Genomic DNA, 11033 nt, shown 5'->3' on the forward strand with positions numbered 1-11033 from the left:
AACTGAAGACAACTTAGAAGATCAGGAGAAAAGGTCTGTGGAACTAGGGTGGAAGCCCAATGCACAGTCCCAGTGCAGGAAGTATCAGTGCAGCAGTGACCTGGCCCCAGGCCCTGTCCCAGGCCAGAAAAGTAGGGATTGGGTTTACTTTGAATCAACTTCCGTACTGGCAATTTCTAGACCCCTCGGCTCAGAGGCATCAAAGAGGACTTGGAAGGTCAGCAGAAAAGATGGCACAAGGGTGGGAGTCCAGTGGGCAATTCCAGCATAGGCCATGTCAAGCACCCCCAGCCTGGGACCTGGCCCCAGTGCCAACTAAGCACAACTGTTGCTTTAGCACACTAACTCTTACAGCTACAGTGGGGCAGAGACACTCCTCACATCTCCAGGGCAAAAAAGGGGGCTTGTGGTCAGGTTCCTTGAAAAAGATCTCTGAAAAGAGCTACAGAAAGCCCTGAAGCTTGGGACAGTGCACCCTCCACCCTGGAAACAGAGCCTTAAGTTGAGTGGTAGGCTAGGAAAATGAGCAGACATCCGAAAAAAGTTGCAATGAAAGTTATTATGATGACAAAAAAGATCAAAACACACTTGGAAGGTGATAACAAAGTCAAAACTCCTATATCCAAAGCTTCCAAGAAAAATAAAAATTGGTCTCAGGCCATGGAAGAACTTAAGAGGGATTGTGAAAATCAAGTAAGAGAGGTAGAGGAAAAAATGGGAAGAGAATTGAGAAAGGTGAAAAAGGAAATACAAAACAGCTAATAAGGAGAAAAATGCCTTAAAAAGTAAAATTGGGCAATTGGGAAAGAAGATAGTAAAGCTCACTGAGGAAAATATTTTTTAAAAATTCAAATTGAGCAAATGGAAGCAAATGACTTTATGAGAAATCAAGATATAATAAATCAAAACCCAAAAAAATGAAAAAATAGAAATAATGTCAAATATCTCACTGGAAAAACAACTGACCTGGAAAATAAATCCAGGAGACAGGGGATATAATTTAAAAATTACTGGTCCACCTAAAAGTCATGATCAAAAAAAGAGCCTGAACATCGTTTTTCAGGAAATTATCAAGGAAAATGGTCAAAGGATTTGAACAATTTTCAGATGAAGAAATTAAAACCATTTCCAGACATATGAAATACTGCTCTAAATCACTATTGATCAGGGAAATGCAAATCAAGATAACTTTGAAGTACCACTACACATATCTCAGATTGGTTAAAATGACAGGAAAAGATAAAGACAAATGTAGGAGGGAACGTGGGGAAATTGGGACACTAATACATTGTTGGTAGAGAACCATTCTGGAGAGCAATTTGGAACTATGCCCAAAGGGCTATCAATGTATTTGATAATTTGATAATATTCTTTGATCCAGCAGTGTCTTTACTGGGCCTGTATCCCAAAGAGATCATAAAGGAGGGAAAGAGACCCTCATGTGCAAAAATGTTTTTGGCACTCCTTTTTTGTAGTCACAAGAAACTGGAAACTGAGTGGAAACCCATCAATTGGAGAATGTGTGAATAAACCATGTTATGGAATGTTATGGACTATTATAGTTCGATAAGAACTATAATATATATTATTATATTATATATTATTAATAACACAATATTATTACAATATTATTATAATTATATTATTATATAATTAAAATAATCAATATATAATATATGATTGTATATTATATAATTATAATATATTATAATATCATCTTATTAATGTTATAATTAATATTACATATTAAATATAATATTAATAATAGTGTATATTATTATATATATAAATAAAACTATATTATAGTTCTATAAGAAATGATCAGCAGGATGATTTCAGAGAGTCCTGGAGAGACTTACATGAACTGATGCTGAGTGAAATGAACTGAACCAGGACATCATTGTACATACACAGCAACCACAAGACTGTACAATCATCAATTCTGATGGACATGGCTCTCTTCAACAATAAGATGATTGAGGCCAGTTCCAATTGTCCTGGGATAAAGAGAGCCATTTGCACCTAGAGAGAAGACTGTGGGAACTGAGTATGGATCACAACATAGCATTTTTTTATTATAGCTTTTTATTTAGAAGTTATATACATGGGTAATTTTTCAGCATTGACAATTGCAAAACCTTTTGTTCCAACTTTTCCCCTCTTTCCCCCCACCCCCTCCCCCAGATGGCAGGTTGACCAATACATGTTACATATATTGAAGTATAAGTTAAATATAATATATGTATACATGCCCAAACAATTATTTTGCTGTACAAAAAGAATCGGACTTTGAAATATTGTACAATCAACCTGTGAAGGAAATCAAAAATGCAGGCGGACAAAAATAGAGGGATTGGGAATTCAATGTAGTGGTTCTTAGTCATCTCCCAGAGTTCTTTCCCTGGGTGTAGCTGGTTCAGTTCATTACTGCTCTATTGGAACTGATTTGGTTCATCTCATTGTTGAAGAGGGCCACGTCCATCAGAATTGATCATCGTATAGTATTGTTGTTGAAGTATATAATGATCTCCTGGTTCTGATCATTTCACTCAGCATCAGTTCATGTCAGTCTCTCCAGGCCTCTCTGAAATCATCCTGCTGGTCATTTCTTACCAAACAATAATATTCCATAATATTCATATACCACAATTTATTCAGCCATTCTCCAATTGATGGGCATCCATTCAATTTCCACTATCTAGCCACTACAAAAAGGGCTGCCACAAACATTCTTGTTCATATAGGTCCCTTTCCCTTCTTTAAAATCTCTTTGGAATATAAGTCCAGTAGTAACACAGCTGGATCAAAGGGTATGCACAGAACAACATAGCATTTTTCACTCTTTTTGTTGTTGGTTTGCATTTTGTTTTTTTTTTTTCTATTTTTCCTTTTTGATATGATTTTTCTTGGGCAGAAATATTATGGAAAAATTGTGGAAATATGTATGGAAGAATTGTATATGTTTAGCATATATTGGATTACTTACTATTTAGGGGAGAGGGTGAAGGAGGGAAGGAAAAAATTTGGAACACAAGGTTTTGCAAGGGTGAATGTTGAAAATTATCTGTTCATATGTTTTGAAAATAAAAAGCTTTTATAATAATAATAGAAGAAATTATCAAGGGAAAGTGTCCCGATATTCTAGAAGCAGAGGGCAAAATAAAAACGGAAAGAATCCACTGATTACCTCCTGAAAGAGATTCTAAAATGAAAATTTCCAGGAATATCATAGCCAAATTCTGGGATTTTCACAGAAGGGAAAAAATATTGCAAGCATCCAAAAAGAAATAATTCAAATATAGTGGAGCCATAGTCAGGATAACCCAAGATTTAGCAGCTTCTACACTAAAGGATTGATATTCTACAGATCAGTGGAGCTAGGAGAACAACCAAAAATCATCTACTCAACAAAACTGAGTATAATTCTTCAGAGGAAAAGTTAGTCATTCAATGAAATTGAGGTCTTTCAAGCATTTATGAGGAAAAGACCAGAGCTGAATGGAAAACCTGATGGTCAAATACAGGACTCTGGAGGTAACCAGGAAAGTGATACCATAGGGACTTAATAAGATTTATCTGTTTACATTCTCACATAAAAGGATGATCTATGTAACTCATTAGAACTTTCTCATTATTAAAGCAGTTAGAAGGAATATATATAGACAGAGGGGACAGATGTAAGTTGATTATGAAGGGATGATATCTTTAAAAATGACAAAATTAAGAGGTGAGAGAGGAAAGTACTGGGAGAAAGAGAAAGGGGAAAATGGAATGATGTAAATTATCTGCCATAAAAATAGAGGCAAGAAAAACGTTTTACAGTGGAGGGGAAGAGGGAGAGGAGAGAGGGTGAGTAAGTGACCCTTACTGTCATTAGAATTGGTTCAAAGAGGAAATAACACACATTCAACATGGGAATAGAAATATATCTTACTCTGCAGGAAAATAGATGGGGAATGTGATACAGAAAGGGAGGAGGTTAAGAAAGACAGGGCATATTAGGGGACAGAGTGGTCAGTAGTAAGCCACTTTTGAGGAGGGACAGGGTAAAAGGAAAGAGAATAAATGGAGAGAAATACAGTTAGCAATAGTAATTGTAAAAAGAATTTTGAAGCAATTTTCTCTTATAAGGACTCATTTCTCAAACATAGAGGGAAATGAGTCAAATTTATAAAAAAATAAGAGCCATGCACCAACTGATCTATGTTCAAAGGGTTATATATTATGTATATCCTTTGACTTAACGATACCACTACTGGCATGGATACCAAAAGAATTTTTTTGGAATTGTGAACTGATACAATCATTTTATTTTTCAATTAATTAATTAATTTACAAAACATATGCCTTGTAATTTTTCCAACACTGACCTTTGCAAAACCTTCCCTCCTTCCCCCCCACTCCCTCCCCTAGCTGGCAGGTAGTCCAATACATGTTAAATATGTTGAAATACATGTTCGATCCAATATATTTATACGGTTATCTCGCTGCACAAGAAAAATCAGATCAAGAAGAAAGGAAAAAAAAACTGAGAAAGAAACCAAAATGCAAGCAAACAACAACAGAGAGACTGAGAATGCTATGTTGTGATCCACCCTCTGTTCCCACAGGCCTCTCTCTGGGTGTAGATGGCTCTCTTGGTCACTAAACAAGTGGAACTGGTTTGCATCATCTCACTGTTGAAAAGAGCCACATCCATCAGAATTGATTGTCATATAGTCTTGTTGAAGTGTATAATGATCTCCTGGTTCTGCTCATTTCACTCAGCATCAGTTCATGTAGGTCTCTCCAAGCCTCTCTAATGTTCTGGGATGACCAGCTGTAAATGACTTTGCTATTCTCAGCAGTACAATGATCCATGACTACTCTGAAAAACTTAAAATGAAAAATTCTACCAGAGAAGAAACTGATTGTGTTTAAACTATTTTTCTTGAGGGTTTTTTTTTTCATTAAGGTGGGAGATCTAAGTTTTCTTTCACAATATCCCTCTTAGGGAAATGTTTTGCATAATTTCACATGCGGCTTCTTAATTGAGGATAGGGATAAGGAAGAGAACCTAGAACTCAAAAATTTTAAAAACAAATGTAAAAAATTGTTTTAAATGTAAGTGGGAAAAATATTAAATAAATAAATAAAATAATAAAATGATAAAAAGAGAAAGGAGGTGGGCAACAGTGATGGATATCTATATGTGGAGGTTCTGTGGAAGAAGTTGCATCACAGGATGAGAAAGTTTGGATAGCTTTTGATCTACATGGTAGAAAGTCATTTGAGGCCAGATTTGAACTTTCTGGCTCCAAGCCTAACTAACATTGGATCCACTGTACCACTTAATTGTCTCTGAATGTTCCTTATGCCATTTTCTGAGTATGCCTTCACTGAGGAAACCTGTTTCCTCAATGTATTTCTCCATTTCTCTCAGGGTCATCTGTAATTATGAATCCTTAGACACTGTGGTGTTCCAAGACTAACAGTCATATTGCATGACCAGGAGAACATTTGAAAAGATGAATCTTTGTGATAGGAAACAACTTGGGATACATGAAAGCATTGCAACCTATGCTGCTCCTCTCACTTTGAGGCCCAATGATTTGACCATCTTGCACATACCGTATTAACTCAGTGAATTAGTTGACCATATATCATAATATTGACTGTAGCTATTTTCTATCTCTTTATTTGTTTTCTGAATGGAGTTTTAAGCTAATCTCTGGAAAAACCATGGATCTCATTTCAAGAATTCTGTGATGTTCTGGAGGTTGATGCTGTTAGTGTGATGTTATCCACAAACAGGAACATTCTAGAAGATTTCTCCATCTAAAAATAATTCTTCCATTCCAACCCTGAATAAGACGTCCTATATTACCTTTTCCAACCAGGAATGTGCTGGTAAATATTTAGCAACTCATCCCCCCAAATGTATGCAGCATACACTTTAAGTTTAATTTACATTATTAATGTTTTCTCAAGTCTAGACCAGGAGTCAGCAAACGATGGTTCTTGGTCCCAGCCATGTTTGATTTTGTACGGCCTGTGAGCTAATATCAGCAGACTATATCTCATCAGCCAAATCTGGCTCTCTGCTTGTTTTTATATGATCCCCAAGTTAAGAATAAACTTATGCACTGGGGTCCATAGTTTGCCAACCTCTTACCAATAAGTCAAGCCCTGATTTGTAGCATTTGTCAATTTCCAAGGTATAAATGGTCACTGAAAATTTAACAATAGATTCTTACAAGCTGGTTAGAGCCAGTTCTAGCACGACTACTTTCAACTATCAAGTTTTATGATTTCATATGGGATGTGCTCAAGAAATACTAATTAGCCGAGTTTTGCTATTGTTCAAGGTGTTAGAAGGGGAATGGTGTGGTATAAGTCTGAAAAAGTATGCTAAAGCCCACGTTGTAGAGGGCTTCACACACCAAGTTAAAGAATATGAGATTTATCTGGTGGGCAACCATGAGCTAAAGAAATTTTCTAAGACTGAAATGATCAATTTTCTGGATTGGAAGATTAATCTGACAATTACATTAGAATGAATTGGAGAGACATGATCAATCTCATTTGGTTGACTAAAAGCCTAAGTATTATATGTCTTGAATAGCCTAAAGGCATATTGTTTGTATATAGTAATACAGTATATAACATATATACCGTATTATATAATAATAATATATACATATTGCTTGTATATAGTAATATAGGGGAAAATTCCCCTAGAATCAAAACTGGATTGAAAAAAACTAGGTAAAGTAAATTCTTCAAGGTTACTCAGTAATTCTCAGAGCAGAAACTGTCAGAAGTCTACAGAATATCCCTGTAAGGGTATCCCACTCTCCTTTGTACAGTAAGTTCTTTTATTCCTTGAAGAAGATACTTAGTAATGCTTTTTTGAGGAGCAATCTAACTTGATAATCCCTGAATCGAAGTAGGTCTTTCTGCTTGCAAATAAAAACGAGGATTCCCGATACTTCATGTAGATACTGCATTGTCTCTACTGAAAATTAAGTTGTAATAATGATAAAAAAAATTAGCATTTATCTGTTTATCTATGTGTTATGTGTCAGGCACCGTGCTAACCGATTTACAATTATTATCTCATTTGAACTTCACAAGAACCCTGGAAGGGAGGTATTATTATTAGTCCTTTTATTCAGATGAGAAAATTGAAGGAGACAGAGGTTAAGTGACTTCCTCAAGATCATACAGCTAGTAAATGTCTGGGCCTGCCTCCAGGCCCAGCACTCTATTCACTATGCCACCTAACTTTAATATTTTACATTGAATTCTTTTAAATTTTAAATGTGTTAAAATGTGGTTATGTTCTTGTTAAAGTCTCATACTCTCTTTAAATGTTTTTTTTTTAACAAGGCATGATATAATAAACAGATTTTTATAACCCTTTCATTCCTTTATTCATTGTTTAGTCATGTCATTTGCTGAATATTGGCAGAGGGTTGGCTAGGGATTTCCTCCTTGATTGGCCAACTTCAGATTCAAAATATTTGGGCAAGCCCTTGAGTTTTTTCCTGCCTTCATTTGGAGATTAAGAAGCTCAAACTCTACCCTTAAGGTGACTAAATGATGTAACCAAGAAAGCTTTTGATCTACTAAAGTTACTAAATGATGTAACAAAGAAAGCCCAGCTTGACTGGGCCTTCAGTCAAGAAGACAGTTCAAATCCATTCTTCAAAATTCACTAGCTGTTTACAACCCTGGGCAAAACACTTTAACTTCTATTTGACTCAGTTTCCTCAGCTGTAAAATGAGAATAACAATAGCACCTACTTCTTAGTCTGGTGCTAGGTTTATAATAGGTACACAATAAATGCTTCTTTCCCTCCTCCTTCACTAAAGGTAATGGGTAGAAAGGAGAAGGCCCATGAGCCTTGCTTATTTCCCCACCACAACCACCATCAGTAGGGAGAATTCTGTCTGTGGATGGAGCATCCAGGCAGAGTCCCAGAGTGACTCAAATGAGTCAATTCCAATAGATTTGGGATGGAAAATGTCAATCACATATAGAGAGAAAATTATGGAGACTGAATTTGGATCAAAGCATAGTAATTTCACTTTGTTGCTGTTGTTGTTGTTTATATGCTTGGCCTTTTTTTCTTTCTCATGGTTTTTCCCCTTTTGATCTGATTTTTCTTGTACAACGAAACAAATATGGAAATATGTTTAAAAGAATTGCACATATTTAATCTATATCAGATTGCTTGCTTTCTTGAGGAGGGGAGAAGTAAGGGAGGAATGAAGAAAAAATTGGGACACAAAATTTTATAAAAATGAATTTTGAAAAGTATCTTGACATGTCTTTGGAAAAATAAAATACTATTTTAAAGAAAGTTACTGATTTATTATATTTAGGACCAAGTACGCCCTGTCCTGCCCAAACCATTTTGTTGTGGAACTTAAGCTAAGCACAAACTTTCCCTTGTCTCATGACCCTTAATGAGCAAACCAAGGAAAACTCTGATCAAGGAGGAAAGAAAGGCAAAAAAAAAAGAACAGAAAAAAATCAAAAGATAAAAAACCTAGAAAATCTAAGAAATATATCCAAAGCCACTGACCTAAAAAAAATAAAATTAAAGAGAGACAATCTAACAATTATTAGTCACCAAAAATTATAATCAGAAAAATAGTCTGAGTAGCATATTTCAGGAAATTTGTCTATGAAAATTGTCTAGAAGTTTTAGATCCAGAGGGCAAAGTGAAAACAGAAGGCATCCATTGGTTACCACCAAAAAGAAATTCCAAAATGAAAAGTCCAGAAACATTTAGCTGAAATCCAGGGCTCTCAGATGAAAGAAAAAATACTTGAGGCATCCCAAAAAGAGTCCAAATTCCAAGGAGCCACATCAAAGAAGATGCAAAACTGTGAAACTTCACTTAAAGGAAAGGAGAGCTTGGAATATACTCCCAAAGACAAGAAATAAAAGTCTACATCCAAGGATAACTTATCCAGAAAAATGAAATAAAATCCTGCATAGGAAAATGAATTTTTAGTAGAATGGAAGATTTTCAAAAATTTCTGGTGAAAAACTTAGAATGAAGTTGACATTTAGAAATGGAAATAATCGTGCCAAGAGAAACATAAAAAAAGTATGTGTGGGTGTGTATTTGTATAACTTAAAGGGAATATGTAGGGATAAATTCCTTACATGTTAATAAAAAATAAGAAACAAGTTTATCCTCGGAACCTTTATTATTTTTTAAGAGTCATACATGTTAAATAGAAAGTCTATTTGGATTTTTTCTATTTTACCAGTCTTAGAAGACAAATAAAAGGAGATCCAGGTTACAATACTGGGGAGAAAAGAAGGAACAGACAGAGAGAAATTACTACTGTATAATAAAGTCAGCTAGGTGATGCCATGGATAGAGTTCTGGACCCGGACTCGGGAAGAACTGAGTTTATATTCAGCCTCAGACACCTATAGCTCTGTGACTTTGGGCACTTAACCTCTCTTTGCCTGAATCCACTGGAGAAGTACCCTTGCTAAGTTTCTTGTCAAGAAAACCATGTACAGTACAGTGTTCTGACTCAAAAGCCAGGATCTACTTCAGTATACACAGGGTACACAGGGCAGCTAGGTAGCTCAGTGAATAGAATCTGGAGTCACAAATATCTGAGTTCAAATTTGACCTCAGATACTGACTAACTGTATGTATGACCCAGTTTGCCTCAGTTTCTCATGTGTAAACTGAGCTGGAGAAGAAAATGGCAAACCACTACAGTATCTTTGCCAAGAAAATCCTAATGGGATCATAAAGAACAGGTCTCAACTTGAACAACAATAGAGGTAAAATGAAGACTATGTAAGTATAGAAGAAGGAGTGAGGGAAATAGTAATTTAGTAAATCAGCTAAAGGAAGACTGAGTACAATTACACATAAATAAATTAAACTGAAAAGGGAATAGATGATGAAGACAGGGACAAAAGAGGGGTAGAAAGGAGTCTAAGAGAGAAAGCAAAATAAAAATTGAATTGGCCTATGCAAAATAATCTGAAATGCTGGAAAGGAGAATGTAAGGATGGGGGCTAAAAGAAAAGAAAAAAAAATAAAAACCTGGGATCAGGAATAGACTAGAAGAGAATTGAGAAGTGCTGCAACAAAGAGAAAACAGGCTATTTCACTTTATAAGTCTCAAGTGTCAGGCAAATTTCCAAGATGGAAGGAGAAAAAAGGGGGAAAAAAGTACAAGAGGACAAAATGATTAACAATCATATATGTGAATGTCAATGAAATCTACTCTTTTATAAAATGGAAGAAAATAATAGAATGGATTAGAAAACAGAATACAACTGAAACACAATTATTTGAATAGCGCTGAAATGAGAAGCTGGAGCAAAATCTATTACACACAGCTGGACTCAGAATAGTCGGATTAGCTATCATGATTTCAGATAAGGCAACGGTAAATATTAAATGTAAAAAAAATAAAACAATAAAATATTAAAATGTAAAAAAAACAAAGAAAAGACAAGCAGGAAAATTACATTATGCTTAATGGCACTTAATACGTGCCTAATAACACAGTATTTGTTGTTGTTCAGTTGTTTCAATCGTGTTCAACTTTTTGTGACCCCATATGGGATTTTCTTGGCAGAGATACTGGAGTGGTTTGCCATTTCCTTCTTCAGCTCATTTTACAGCTAAGCAACTCAGGCAAACAGGGTTAAATGATTTGCCCAGTGTCATACAAGCTGTATGCACTCAGTAGCACTCAGTGTCTGAGGCAGATTTGAACTCAGGTCTTCCTGATTCCAGGCTTTATCCACCAAGCCACCTAATAACATTTTTTTATTGTGTGTCCTTTTTTTGAAGAGGATCAACGATATCATGGAGTGATGTCTTGACTCATGTGTGAATTAGATTTAAATAATGTAAAGTTGCCCTCTTTTAGAGTCATCAAAGTTCAGTGGCAAGACAAAAGTCAGGACAGCTGAAGATGGCTTTGGATGTAGTGGGTGACCTTGGAGTTTTCACTGACTGGCCAATCTCTAAGCACTCCGTAACACCTGTTT

Source organism: Sarcophilus harrisii, chromosome X (assembly GCF_902635505.1).
Source record: "Sarcophilus harrisii chromosome X, mSarHar1.11, whole genome shotgun sequence".
Taxonomy (NCBI): domain Eukaryota; kingdom Metazoa; phylum Chordata; class Mammalia; order Dasyuromorphia; family Dasyuridae; genus Sarcophilus; species Sarcophilus harrisii.